We start from the raw sequence: 12,221 nt of genomic DNA, 5'->3' as shown, positions 1-12,221 counted from the left end.
TCCCAGCACAAAGTCCCAAGCGACTGGAAAAAGGCCTAGGTGACTCCAGCATATAAGAATGGTGAAAGAACGAAACCGCAAAATTACAGACCAATACCCCTAACTTCTTTTTGCTGCAGATTACTTAAACATAGTCTCAGTTCGAATATAATAAATTTTCTTTAGACAGAGAAACTTACGTCCACGAATCAGCATGATTTTAGAAAGTATCGCTCGTGTGAAACTAAGCTTTCCCTTTTCTCACATGATATACTGCGAACTATGGATGAAGGGTAACAGGCAGATTCCATATTTCTAGATTTCCGGGAAGCATTTGACACTGTGCCTCATTGCAAGCTGTTAAAGAAGGTACGAGCTTATGGAGTAAGTTCACATATGTGAGTGGCTCAAAGACTTCTTAAATAATAAAACCCAGTATGTTGTCTTCGATAGCGAGTGTTCATCGGAGACGAGGGTGCCGTCAGGAGTGCCCCAGGGAAATGTGATAGGACCGCTGTTGTCCTCTATATACATAAATGATTCGGCTGACAGGGTGGGCAGCAATCCGCAGTTGTTTGCTGATGATGCCATGGCGTACGGTAAGGCGTCGCAGTTGAGTAACTGTTTTGGTTGGCAGGAGAGCCAACACCGTGTTACTAGAGGAGGCCGAGAGGCGCGCGTTTTAGCTCACGCAGGCTGGCGTGAGGTCTGGAACAGGACAAGGAAATTAGAAATTAGGAAAACGGACGTAGCTGGTGGAATATTTAACTTTAATCCGTTAATGAAGAACGTCGGTCTTGACGGTACATGATTGAATATCAATAGTAACTGATAATGGCGCCTTGCTAGGTCGTAGCAAATGACGTAGCTGAAGGCTATGTTAAACTATCGTCTCGGTAAATGAGAGCGTATTTTGTCAGTGAACCATCGCTAGCAAACTCGGTTGTACAACTGGGGCGAGTGCTAGGAAGTCTCTCTCTAGACCTGCCGTGTGGCGGCGCTCGGTCTGCAATCACTGATAGTGGCGACACGCGGGTCCGACGTATACTAACGGACCGCGGCCGATTTAAAGGCTACCACCTAGCAAGTGTAGTGTCTGGCGGTGACACCACAGTAACTGTAGGAAGTTACGTCTTAGACAAAATTTTCAGTTGGTGTGATGAATGGCAGCTGGCCCTAAATGCGGGAAAACCTAATGCGGATGAGTAGAAAAGACAAACCTGTAATGTATTACTAGTGTCCTGCTTGACTCAGTCGAGTCGTTTAAATATCTGGGTGTAACGTTGCAAAGCGATATGAGATGGAACGAACATGTGAGAATTGTGGTAGGGGAGGCGAATGGTCGACTTCGGTTTTTTTGGGAGAATTTTAGGAAAGAGTGGATCACCTTTAAAGGGGACTACATATAGGACGATGGTGCGACCTGTTCTTGATTACTGCTCGAGTGTTTGGGATCCGTATCAGGTCGGATTCAGGGAATACATCGAAGCAATTCAGAGGCGGGCTGCTAGATTTGTCACCTGTAGGTTAGAACAACACGTAAATGCTTCAGGAACTCAAATGGAAATGCCTGAAGGAAAGGCGATGATCTTTTCGAGAAACTCTATTGAGAAAATATAGAGAACCGGCATTTCAAGCTGAGTGCCGAACGATTCTACTGCCGCCAACATACATTGCGCGTAAGGACCACGAAGATGAGATACGAGAAATCAGGGCTCTACAGATGCACATAGACAGTCGTTTCTCCCTCGCTCTGTTTACGAGTGGAACAGGTAAGGAAACGACAAATTATACCACAGGGTACCACCGCCAAGCACTGTACGGTGGCTTGCGGAGTATGTATTTAGACGTAGATGTAGAACCCTGTAATCCTGTCTCACTCGCTTCTCAACCATTCCTTCCCTTCCATGCCCCTCGATCCTTATAACTGCCATCTGGTTTCTGTACGTTGTAAATAGCCTTTCGTTCCCTGTGTTTTACCCCTGCCGTCTACAGAATTTCAAAGAGAGTATTCCACCCAACATTGTCAAAAACTTGCTCTCTAAGTCTACCAATGCTATAAACGTAAGTTTACCTTTCCTCAATCTATCTTCTAAGAGAAGTCATAGTGTCAGTATTGCCTCGCGTGTTCCTGCATTTCTCCTGAATCCAACTTGCTCTTCCCCGTGGTCGGCTTCTATCAGTTTTTCCACCCTTCTGCAAACATTTCGTGTTAGTATTTTGCAGCCATGACTTATTAAACTGATTGTTCGATAATTTCCGCACCTGTCAGCACCTGCTTTCTTTGGAATTGTAGTTTACATTCTTCTTGTCAGTCTGAGGGTGTTTCGCATGTCTCATACATCTTGTTCACCTAACGGAGGAATTTTGTTATGGCTCGCTCTCCTATGGCTATCAGTAGATCTGAGGGAATGTCGTCTGCTCCCGAGGACTTGTTTCGGCACATGTCTTTCAGCGATCCGTCAAATTCTTCATGCACTACCATATTTCCCATCTCATCTTCGTCTACGTTCTCTTCCATTTCTACAATATTACCCTCAAGAAAATCTCCCTTGTACCAACCTACTATGCACTCCTTTCACCTTTCAGCATTCCCTTCTTTGCTTAGGACTGGTTTTCCATCATCTGAGCTCTTGATGTTTATGCAGGTAGTACTCTTTTCTCCAAAGGACTTGCGGTACCTATCCTTCCCCTAGTGATATATGCTTCTATTCCCTGTGTTTGTTCTCTAGCCACCCCTGCTTAGCCATTTTGCACTTTCTGTCAATCTCATTTTTTACTCGTTTGTGTTCCCTTTCGCCCGCTTCACTTTCCGCATTTTTGTATTTTCTCCTTTCGTCAATTAAATTCAATATCCCTTGTGTTACCCAAGGATTTCTACAAGCCGTCGTCCTTTTACCTACTTGACCCTCTGTTGCCTTCGCTATTTCATCTCTCAAAGCTACCCATTCTTCTTCTGCTGGATTCCTTCTCCTGTTCTTGTCAATTGTTGGCAAATCCTCATTGCGAGACTCTCAACAAACTTTTGCTCTTTCAACTTAACTAGGTCCCATCTTCTTAGTTTCCTACCTTTTTCAGTCCAATAAATTGGGGTCAGAGTCCACATCTTCCCTGGAAATGTCTTACAATTTGAAATCTGGTGCGAAGTCTCTGTCTAACGATTATATAATCAATCCGAAACCTGCTGGTATCTCCAGCCCTCTTCCACGTATACAACCTTCTTGCTTGATTCTTAAACCAAGTGTTAGCGATGATTAAATCGTGTTCTGCGAAAAATTCTACCAGGCGGCTTGCTTTCGTTCCTTTACTCAGTCCATTTTCACCTTCCATTTTTCCTTCTCTTCCTTTTCCTACTATCGAATTCCAGCGCCCATCACTATTAACTCTTAACTATCTGAATAATGTCTTTTATCTGATCATGCACTTCTTCAATCTATTCACCATCTGCGGAGCTAGTTGGAATATAAACTTGTAGTACTGTGGTGGATGTCGGCATTTTGTATATCTCGGCTACAATAATGCTTTCACTAAGCTGTTCGTAGTAGCTTTTCCTCGTTTCTGTTTTCTTATTCGTAATTAAACCTACTTCTGCATTAGCCATATTTTATTTTATATTTATAACCCTGTATTCACCTGACGAGAAGTCCTGTTCCTCCGGCGACCTATCGATTTCCCTTTTCAAATTTTCTAACCTACCTGCCCTATTTAGGGATCTGAAATTCCACGCTCCGATCCGAAGAACGCAAGTTTTCTTTCTCCTGATAATGACAACCTCCTGAATAGTCCCCACCCGAAGATCCAGAATATTTTACCCAAGAAGATTCCTTCATCATCATTTAACCATACATTAGAGCTGTATGCCGTCGAGAAAAATTACGACTGTAGTTTCCCCTTGCTTCCAACCGTTCGAAGTACCAGTACAGCAGGGCTGTTTTTGGTTGATGTCACAAGGCCAGAATAGCCAACCATCCAAACTGTTACCCCTGCGCCGGTCGGAGGGGCCGAGCGGTTCTAGGCGCTACAGTCTGGAACCGCGCGACCGGTACGGTTGCAGGTTCGAATCCTGGGTGTGTGTGACGTCCTTAGGTTAGTTAGGTTTAAGTAGTTCTCAGTTCTAGGGGACTGATGACCTCAGAAGTTAAGTCCCATAGTGCTCAGAGCCATTTGAACCATTTGTTACCCCTGCAGCTGCTGAAAAGGCTGCTGCCCCTCTTCAGTAACCACACGTTTATCTGGCTTCTCAACGGATACCCCTCCGTTTTCGTTACACCTACGATACGGTTGTCTTTATCGCTGAGGCACGCAAGCATGGTTCAAGTTTATTATAGCACACAAATTTTAGATTGCTGCCAAGTGCACTTCATTAATGCTGTAACTATAATATGGGAAATGTGACTCAGCACTTAGCATGGTGATCCAGAATCTAATCTACCAGTAGACTTAGATCAAGGTTGAACATTTTAGGCACACCACAAGAAAAATTGATAACTATGTACACATGAGATTTTAAACATTGTTACTTCCAAAGTTGTTCAGTAATTAATCCCCATGCTGGCCTTTTAAAGTCCACTAGAGAGTAATAATTCTGAATCATCACAATTTTTGCAGTAACTGTGGTACTATACTGAGATTTCAATAGGAACGATCTTTAAACTGAATACTATAAATCTTTTCTTGGGAACTGAGCTTTGGTGAAACTTTAAAAAAAAATTAGTGCAGAGTACATGGAGTACTTCAAAATTTACGCTCACTGAATAATTATGGAATTTACTTCTCCACAAAGTTTATTAACTGGAGAGAAACTTTACTGAAATGACTTTTCAGTTCAATAAAATAGGATACTCGGAAATATTGTAGCATCTGGGATAGGACCTTGGATAAAATACGCGTACTCAACACAAAGTTTACAGAAGACAAACTTATTATCGAAAAAGAAGTTGGATCACAAGTCCATGCAATTATATAGTACTCAACTGACAATTTGAAATGGAGGTGATGGCAATGTCGATCTGATGTGGCTGTTCAAAAAGGATGTCAAGGGTATCTATGGCTCTTGCTGTGCAACATGCTCTCAAAATTCTTTACTTAGCGTCGGATTTGTGTAGTACAGAGCCAGCCAAAGTATGCCATGAATAGTAAGCCAAATTACTTCCACATCCAAGGCTGTGTTAGATGATCTTGCTGTTCTTCTTGCCTCGTTCAGTCCGCAAGATGCGAACACTTTGCCTGCTAGCCACCGATTGAGCCTTGTCACAAAGGCGCCTTGCAATTCATTCGACCGCCAGTTCCACCTTTTCCATTCCCACCTACCCATTTTCGTTGCGGAGGGACTTTCCTCCAAGTTCTACATGATTCTAAACCTACTCTCCCTATGCATGAACCAGCATTACAAGTAAAGTTTTAATATTTCCACTTCTTTACAAAACATTATTTTGAAATTGCATACATATATTAATTACATTGGCATAAATAATAATAAAACTTTTATATAGACGTTACATCAAAGAGCATGGTCGTACAGAAGTCACATTAAGTAAAAAGATACATGACGGTAGTATCTGTTCCCGAAAGAACAGTTACCGTGGATGACCATGCAGCTTTGCTAGAAATGAAATAATTAAATGGACACCCTAGCTGCAAACAGGCGTTGATGTACTTCATTGGGGACATGTTGAAAATGTGTGCCCCGACCGGGACTCGAACCCGGGATCTCCTGCTTACATGGCATACGCTCTATCCATCTGAGCCACCGCGGGCACAGAGGAGAGTGCGTCTGCAGGGACTTATCCCTTGCACGCTCCCCGTGCACACGCTATGCCCGAACTCGTACGGGACTTGGTAGATTAATCTGCCACGTGTAATGAGTATGATGGGCAAACATCTATTAGGCGCACTACGAATGTAGTGGTGTGGACATGTTGGGAATGTGGATCTCACGGGGAGCGTGCAAGGGATAAGTCCCTGCAGACGCACTATCCTCTGTGCCCGCGGTGGCTCAGATGGATAGAGCGTCTGCCATGTAAGCAGGAGATCCCGGGTTCGAGTCCCGGTCGGGGCACACATTTTCAACATGTCCCCAATGAAGTACATCAACGCCTGTTTGCAGCTGGGGTGTCCATTTAATTATCATTTCATTAAGTAAAAAGAGACAAAGAAGTTAGATAAAACAATTACAGGTAATATCGATTACTGAGTAACAGGTTGATAACAACCGGATAGTCGTTGGTGAAAGTGGAAGTGCTGCAATATGTCTGTCCGAAATACAACACACGTGTTTGATAGGATTCGGGATGGGGAGAACGGGCAGACAATTCAAGAGCTCCTCCACTGCGCAGTTCGATGCTGTCGCGCATTGTTATCCATACAAATATGAAGACAGAGCCGAATGCATGCCTCAAAAGACGCCCATGGAGAAGGAGTACAGTGTCACAGTAACGCTGAGCAATGAGTGTGCCGTGTTCAGAGATTCGGACGTGAGTATGCCCATGCACCATAATGCATCTCCACACCACACCACCTACCCCACCAGAAGGATCATGTTCGACAAAGATGGACGTAATGAGGTTTTCACTCTGCAGCGTGGGCGTGAGTCGTGCTTTGGTAGCATTTACCCGCAAAAGGCAACGGTCCCGAGTTCGAGTCTCAGTCCGGTACAAAGTTTTAATCTGCCAAGAAGTTTCAAAGCTAGACGTATTGTTGGTAGACCACTTACCCGCAAAAGGCAAAGGTCCCGAGTTCGAGTCTCGGTCCGGTACAAAGTTTTAATCTGCCAAGAAGTTTCAAAGCTAGACGTATTCTCATACGGCGAGAGAAGGGAACACGTAATACAGCCACGAACATAACATCCTTGGCATTTGAATTTAGCAGTCAATGAAAGCACGTTCACCGGATGTCTAGAAAAAACGTAACGTTGGGTGACAGTAATTTCTTTAAACAGAGGCAACATTTCACGAAATATGCAAAAAAAAAAAATGATCCTGTTTTTAAAAAGCTTTTTGAGGACGAAAAGCTGAAAGTATATTTTAAATCACGTCATAATGAAGAATCTTATTCGAAATGATTGAAATGGCCGAATATTATTTTCCAAGTCTAGCCCATAATCCCAAAGTCGCAGCCGTGAGCAGTGGGATGATGGCGGCACGAACCCCCAATTTTGATATCAAACGGATATGCAGCTTAATTAATCCATGGGTGAGGTCATGGGATTCCACCAGCTGGCTCATGGGACGCCGCTTCCTCCCCCTCCCCATCCCCAATCCTCCTTCTCCCTCTCACACACCTACCCCAATGCCGGAAATTTCGAACTGTGGCGAGAATTTCGGCTTTTGGTGGGAATTTCGAATTTTTGTGAGAATCTCGAATTTTAGTGGAAATATCAAAAGTGGAGGGAATTTTTTTGTCCCAAGGCTGTGCCGAAGTCACACCCCACCCTCCTCCCGCAAACTGGCGGGAAATTCAAAATGGCAGTGTCCTTTCCGGGACTCGAATCGCGGTCCTTCTGGATGGAAATCCCAAGTGCACCTCCCCAACACATGGAAACAGTCCAGACCCAGGAGAGAAAGCTTTGGTTAGTGTACTTTATTTATTTTGGGTGGGAAACTGAAGTAAAGATCGGTCCTAATTTCGGAATCAATCATAAAGTTAAGTCGTAATTACACATCTTTGTGTATAGCGTTACACAAGGAGCGCCTGAAATCTCGATACAGCTCAAAAATTTACGATGTCGTACAACTGTCTTATACTCCTGGGAAAAAATATCACAATACCACTGGAACCCAGTGGCAGGCGTACTCGGAGTACATAGAATGATTCCTTCACCTTCAAGCTGGCGGCGTCACAGCCTATTGTATATGTTGGTATCAATAGCCCTGATCGCCTGGACTACCTGGATCTCTCGCTATGACCGGCCACGCCTGCCCTCTGGGGTGGGTTGTATGGCTGCACACAGAAGCAGTAGTAGCTGCCTGTTGCCTGGGGAGCGGACAATTGAAAATGGGTTTTGGAGAGTTCCCGGAATTTCATTGTTGGTCAAGTCTTCCAGAGAAATACATTTAACGGCATATAGGAACCTTCCATCTGTGACTGATTTCCGCAAACTGGAAACAATATTTCACTGCCACCAGATCTCTTTGTGGACCATCAGTGACAAGATATGACAGGCCTGTGTCCCTACCTATGGTTGGAGAGAGAGGGATGAGAGTTGGTAGTGGGAGGTAAATGGTTCAATTGGCTGTAAGCACTATGGGACTTATCTGAGGTCATCAGTCCCCTAGACTTAGAACTACTTAAACCTAACTAACCTAAGGACATCACACACACCCATGCCCGAAGCAGGATTCGAACCTGCGACCGTAGCAGTAGCGCGGTACCGGACTGAAGCGCATAGAACCGCTCGACCACAGCGGCCGGGTAGTGGGAGGTAAGAATGGCTCTAAGTTGGTCAGTTCATGACCGAACATCGAGGAAAACACACATGCAACTGCCACCCTTCTCTCCAGGTGCCATCTTTTGGTGTCGTTTTTCGTGGTGCTTGCGTTTTTATGATGATTTTTCCCCAGTACATGTGTTTCATTATGACCCATTGTTTACGAGTACTGGTTTCTTTTTCACGAAAATTTCGAGTCTAATTAGTACAGTGAAGCATTTCCCATCAGTTGGGGAACGTATATTGGCCTTCATGAATTTCGAGGACCAGGACTGCATGGTGACTGCCGAGCAATGCAGCAGGAGGCATCTGTATTGAACTCCAACGTCAAACAGCGACAGATACAGTTCTCACCTGTATGCTTACAGGTAATACACTTATTAAAGTCCTCTCTGTCGAACACAAACATCTCGTCAGTTGAACATATTTCCAGCAAAAATAAAGATAGCACCTTCCACTAGAGCCTTTTCCCCCCAGCTTGTAGGTGTAGGGATCATTCTATGTAGTTTGAGTACGTCTGCCTCTAGGTTCTTGTGGTATTGTGAAATTTTTTTCCCAGCAGGATAACACCAGTTGCATGACATCGTCAATTTTTGAGCTGTATCGCAATTTCAATCGCTTCTTGTGTTACGCAATGCATATAGATGTGTAATTATGAACGCTCTTTATGATCACTTAGATGGGTAGAACACATAACTAATGAGGAGATACTGAATAGGATTGGGGAGAAGAGGAGTTTGTGGCACAACTTCACTAGAAGAAGGGATCGGTTGGTAGGACATGTTCTGAGGCATCAAGGGATCACCAATTTAGTACTGGAGGGCAGCGTGGAGGGTAAAAATCGTAGAGGGAGACCAAGAGATGAATACACTAAACAGATTCAGAAGGATGTAGGCTGCAGTAGGTACTGGGAGATAAAGAAGCTTGCACAGGATAGAGTAGCATGGAGAGATGCATTAAACCAGTCTAAGGACTGAAGACCACAACAATAGATAATTAGGACCGATCTTTATTTGACACCCAAAATAAATAAAGTACATTAACCTAAGCTCTCTCTCTCCTCCATCAGGACAGTTTCCCTGTGTTGGCAGATTCACCTGGGCTTTCAATTCAAAAGGACAGGGCTTCGAGTCCCAGAAAGGGCATCGCCATTTTGAATTTCGTGCCAAGTGGTGGGTGGGGTGGGGCGTCAGCACAGCCTTGAGACAAAGAAATTCTTTGCATTTTTGAAATTCCCGCCATTTTCTGAATTTCCCGCCAAAATTGGAAATTCCCGCCAATATTCGAAATTCCTGCCAATAGGGTAGATAGCGGGGGGGGGAGTGGGAGGGGAAGGGGAGGGCGAGGAGGGGGGGATAGTGAGGGGGAGGTTTCAGGGTCCTAAGAGCCACCTGGGGAAATCCCATGACGTCATTCAGGAGTGAGGATAGTGGGGGAAGGGGATAATTAACTGATCAATTTAATTAATTTGCACATCAATTTGATATCAAAATTGGGGTGGTACCATCATCATCCTACTACTATGGTGTTCTATTATAAACTCCAAATGGACAAAGGAAGACAATACATCGCAAACCGACACAGTCTGAAAGGAGGTATTGTTAGTTTTGTAATTTAAAATTGTCTTGCCAATAGTTCCACATATGATTCCCAAGGAAAATATTCAGTCTGGAACCGCGTGACCGCTACGGTCGCAGGTTCGAATCCTGCCTCGGGCATGGATGTGTGTGATGTCCTTAGGTTAGTTAGGTTTAATTATTTCTAAGTTCTAGGCGACTGATGACCTCAGAAGTTAAGTCGCATAGTGCTCAGAGCCATTTGAACCAACCAAGGAAAATAACATTCACAATAAAGTGGGTTTAAATGAGAAATATTAATACTTTTCTACAGATTATTGTTATTAATTGTAATGACCAAAGTTATTGAATATCTTTTCGTTTTTCAATTTATTTTGTTAAAAGAACTGTTAATTTATTTTAACATTAGATTATTTTAGCAATTAAGAAAACTGGGCACTAATTGTTATCATATTTGCTTAATTGTAAGGTTGTATACTGTTTTTATTATAGTTTAGGCGAGTTTGAGGTTGATCTCGTAAAGACTGACTGTAACTGATTATTAAAAAAGACTCAGAATACCGAACTGACTATCTCTGTTTAAAATAGCTACTCCAACTTTTAGGGTAAAATGCCTTCCTAAAAACTGGTTCTGGCATAATGAAAGGGACAGAACCTCGATACAAACTGACAAATTCATTGAAGCACACCATCAAAACAAAGAAAAATATATCCAATAACATGTCACATACGCACTATGAGTCTGAATATAACATCACACAGATGGTCGCCATCACTTTAAGTGCATTCATCCAGGCGACGAATGAAAGCTTCCATCAACTGAATCAACATGTTCAAAGGGATCTCCTCGACAGCTGTACGTATTCTTTTCCTTCAGTTCAGCCACTGAATGAGGAAGTATGGGGTACACTTTAACCTCTAAGCAACCCCACATCAAGAAATCAGGAAGAAGTCAGGAAGTGCAAGCTGAAGATTCGTTAGGCAACAGTATCCTCTTCATTTAGTTTCTGTGCCACATGCAGTCTGCATGAGTGGAAGTGCTGGTTACCAAAGATGTTGCGCCGCAGGGAACGATATGTCATCATTGGCGCCAAGGAATGTCTGGCAGGCAGCAGAACGATGAGGACTTCGGATGAGTGCTTGGGGGCTTGGGGGTCCCCCTTCACTAGCTCGTCGGCCTGTTGCTTCCTTCTTCTCCCTGAACTTCCTTCTTTGCACGAGATGTAGTACTCCTTCTTCTCCCTGAACTTCCTTCTTTGGACGAGATGTAGTACTCCTGAACTGTTACCCACAACGTACAATCGCCCCATTATCCGGGACTTTATCATGTCGTTCCAACTCGACATAGAGGCGAAAAAGTCGCTGAACTATTATGGAGTCTCGTTACTTTTCAAATAAGCCTCGACAGTACATTCTCGGTGCTCTGAGCCCCTCAAAGCCGTAATTACAAATGGCAGCCCCTCCTCAAGTGTGCACGCATAGATATACCACGCACATGCGAAAGCGACTCAAATTCCGCTATTCAATTCACTCTCATTTAAGTCCATATCACCATACACGTACACGGGTGCTTGCGTCGGTACCACTAAATATTTTTAATACTAAAGCCTGTGAAGACACAACACACAGAAAATAGTGGATGGTGTCTGCTGAAGATTAAGGCAACGAGACAATGATATAATACATTTATTAGGATATAACTTGTAAAAAGTATTCTCTATGTTGTTGCCGTTAGTGGACATAAGACTCTCAACCTACGGCGCTCGTATCACGCACATCCTATCATCAATCACAGAGCAATGAATTTAAAACTTCTTCGGCTTTTAGTACCCAGCTGAGATCTGTCGCTGGCATTGAATTTGTTCCTCAAAACGGTGCAATGTAAATGCATATTAGAATCATCCGTATTATGCACGTTTGATACAATGAACGACTAACTTCCTTAAAATCTGATACTCATGTATACATAGTCTCCACCAGCAAGCTTTATTTCAGTTTTTCTAAAATAAAATAAAAATGTTCAATGGCTTTATGTGATTGTCTACTACTGGAACCTATTATATGCGTTCGGTAAGTATTATGAGTATACCGGCAGTTTAATAAATTACCACATCAGACGCAAAGTAAGAAGCAGTTTTCAAGAAATATTTAAAATCGATATGGCTCTCATATTTTGCACTACAATAATAAAAATGTCGACGTCATGCTTTACGGTATATCGCAGGCAGTGGGAGAAAACA

At 43.4% G+C, this 12,221-nt stretch overlaps 1 non-coding gene across 1 annotated transcript; it reads left to right on the top strand.

Annotated features, from left to right (window-relative positions):
* The first annotated feature begins 5,962 nt into the window (after positions 1–5,962).
* Trnat-ugu (transfer RNA threonine (anticodon UGU)) lies at positions 5,963–6,037 on the top strand. The gene has a single exon. It is a non-coding gene; the product is annotated as a tRNA-Thr (tRNA).
* Positions 6,038–12,221: the final 6,184 nt, after the last annotated feature.

This window comes from Schistocerca nitens, chromosome 2, assembly GCF_023898315.1.
Source record: "Schistocerca nitens isolate TAMUIC-IGC-003100 chromosome 2, iqSchNite1.1, whole genome shotgun sequence".
Taxonomy (NCBI): Eukaryota; Metazoa; Arthropoda; class Insecta; order Orthoptera; family Acrididae; genus Schistocerca; species Schistocerca nitens.
The sequence above is the reverse complement of the archived record's forward strand: the minus strand, read 5'-3'. Positions and strand labels throughout refer to the sequence as shown.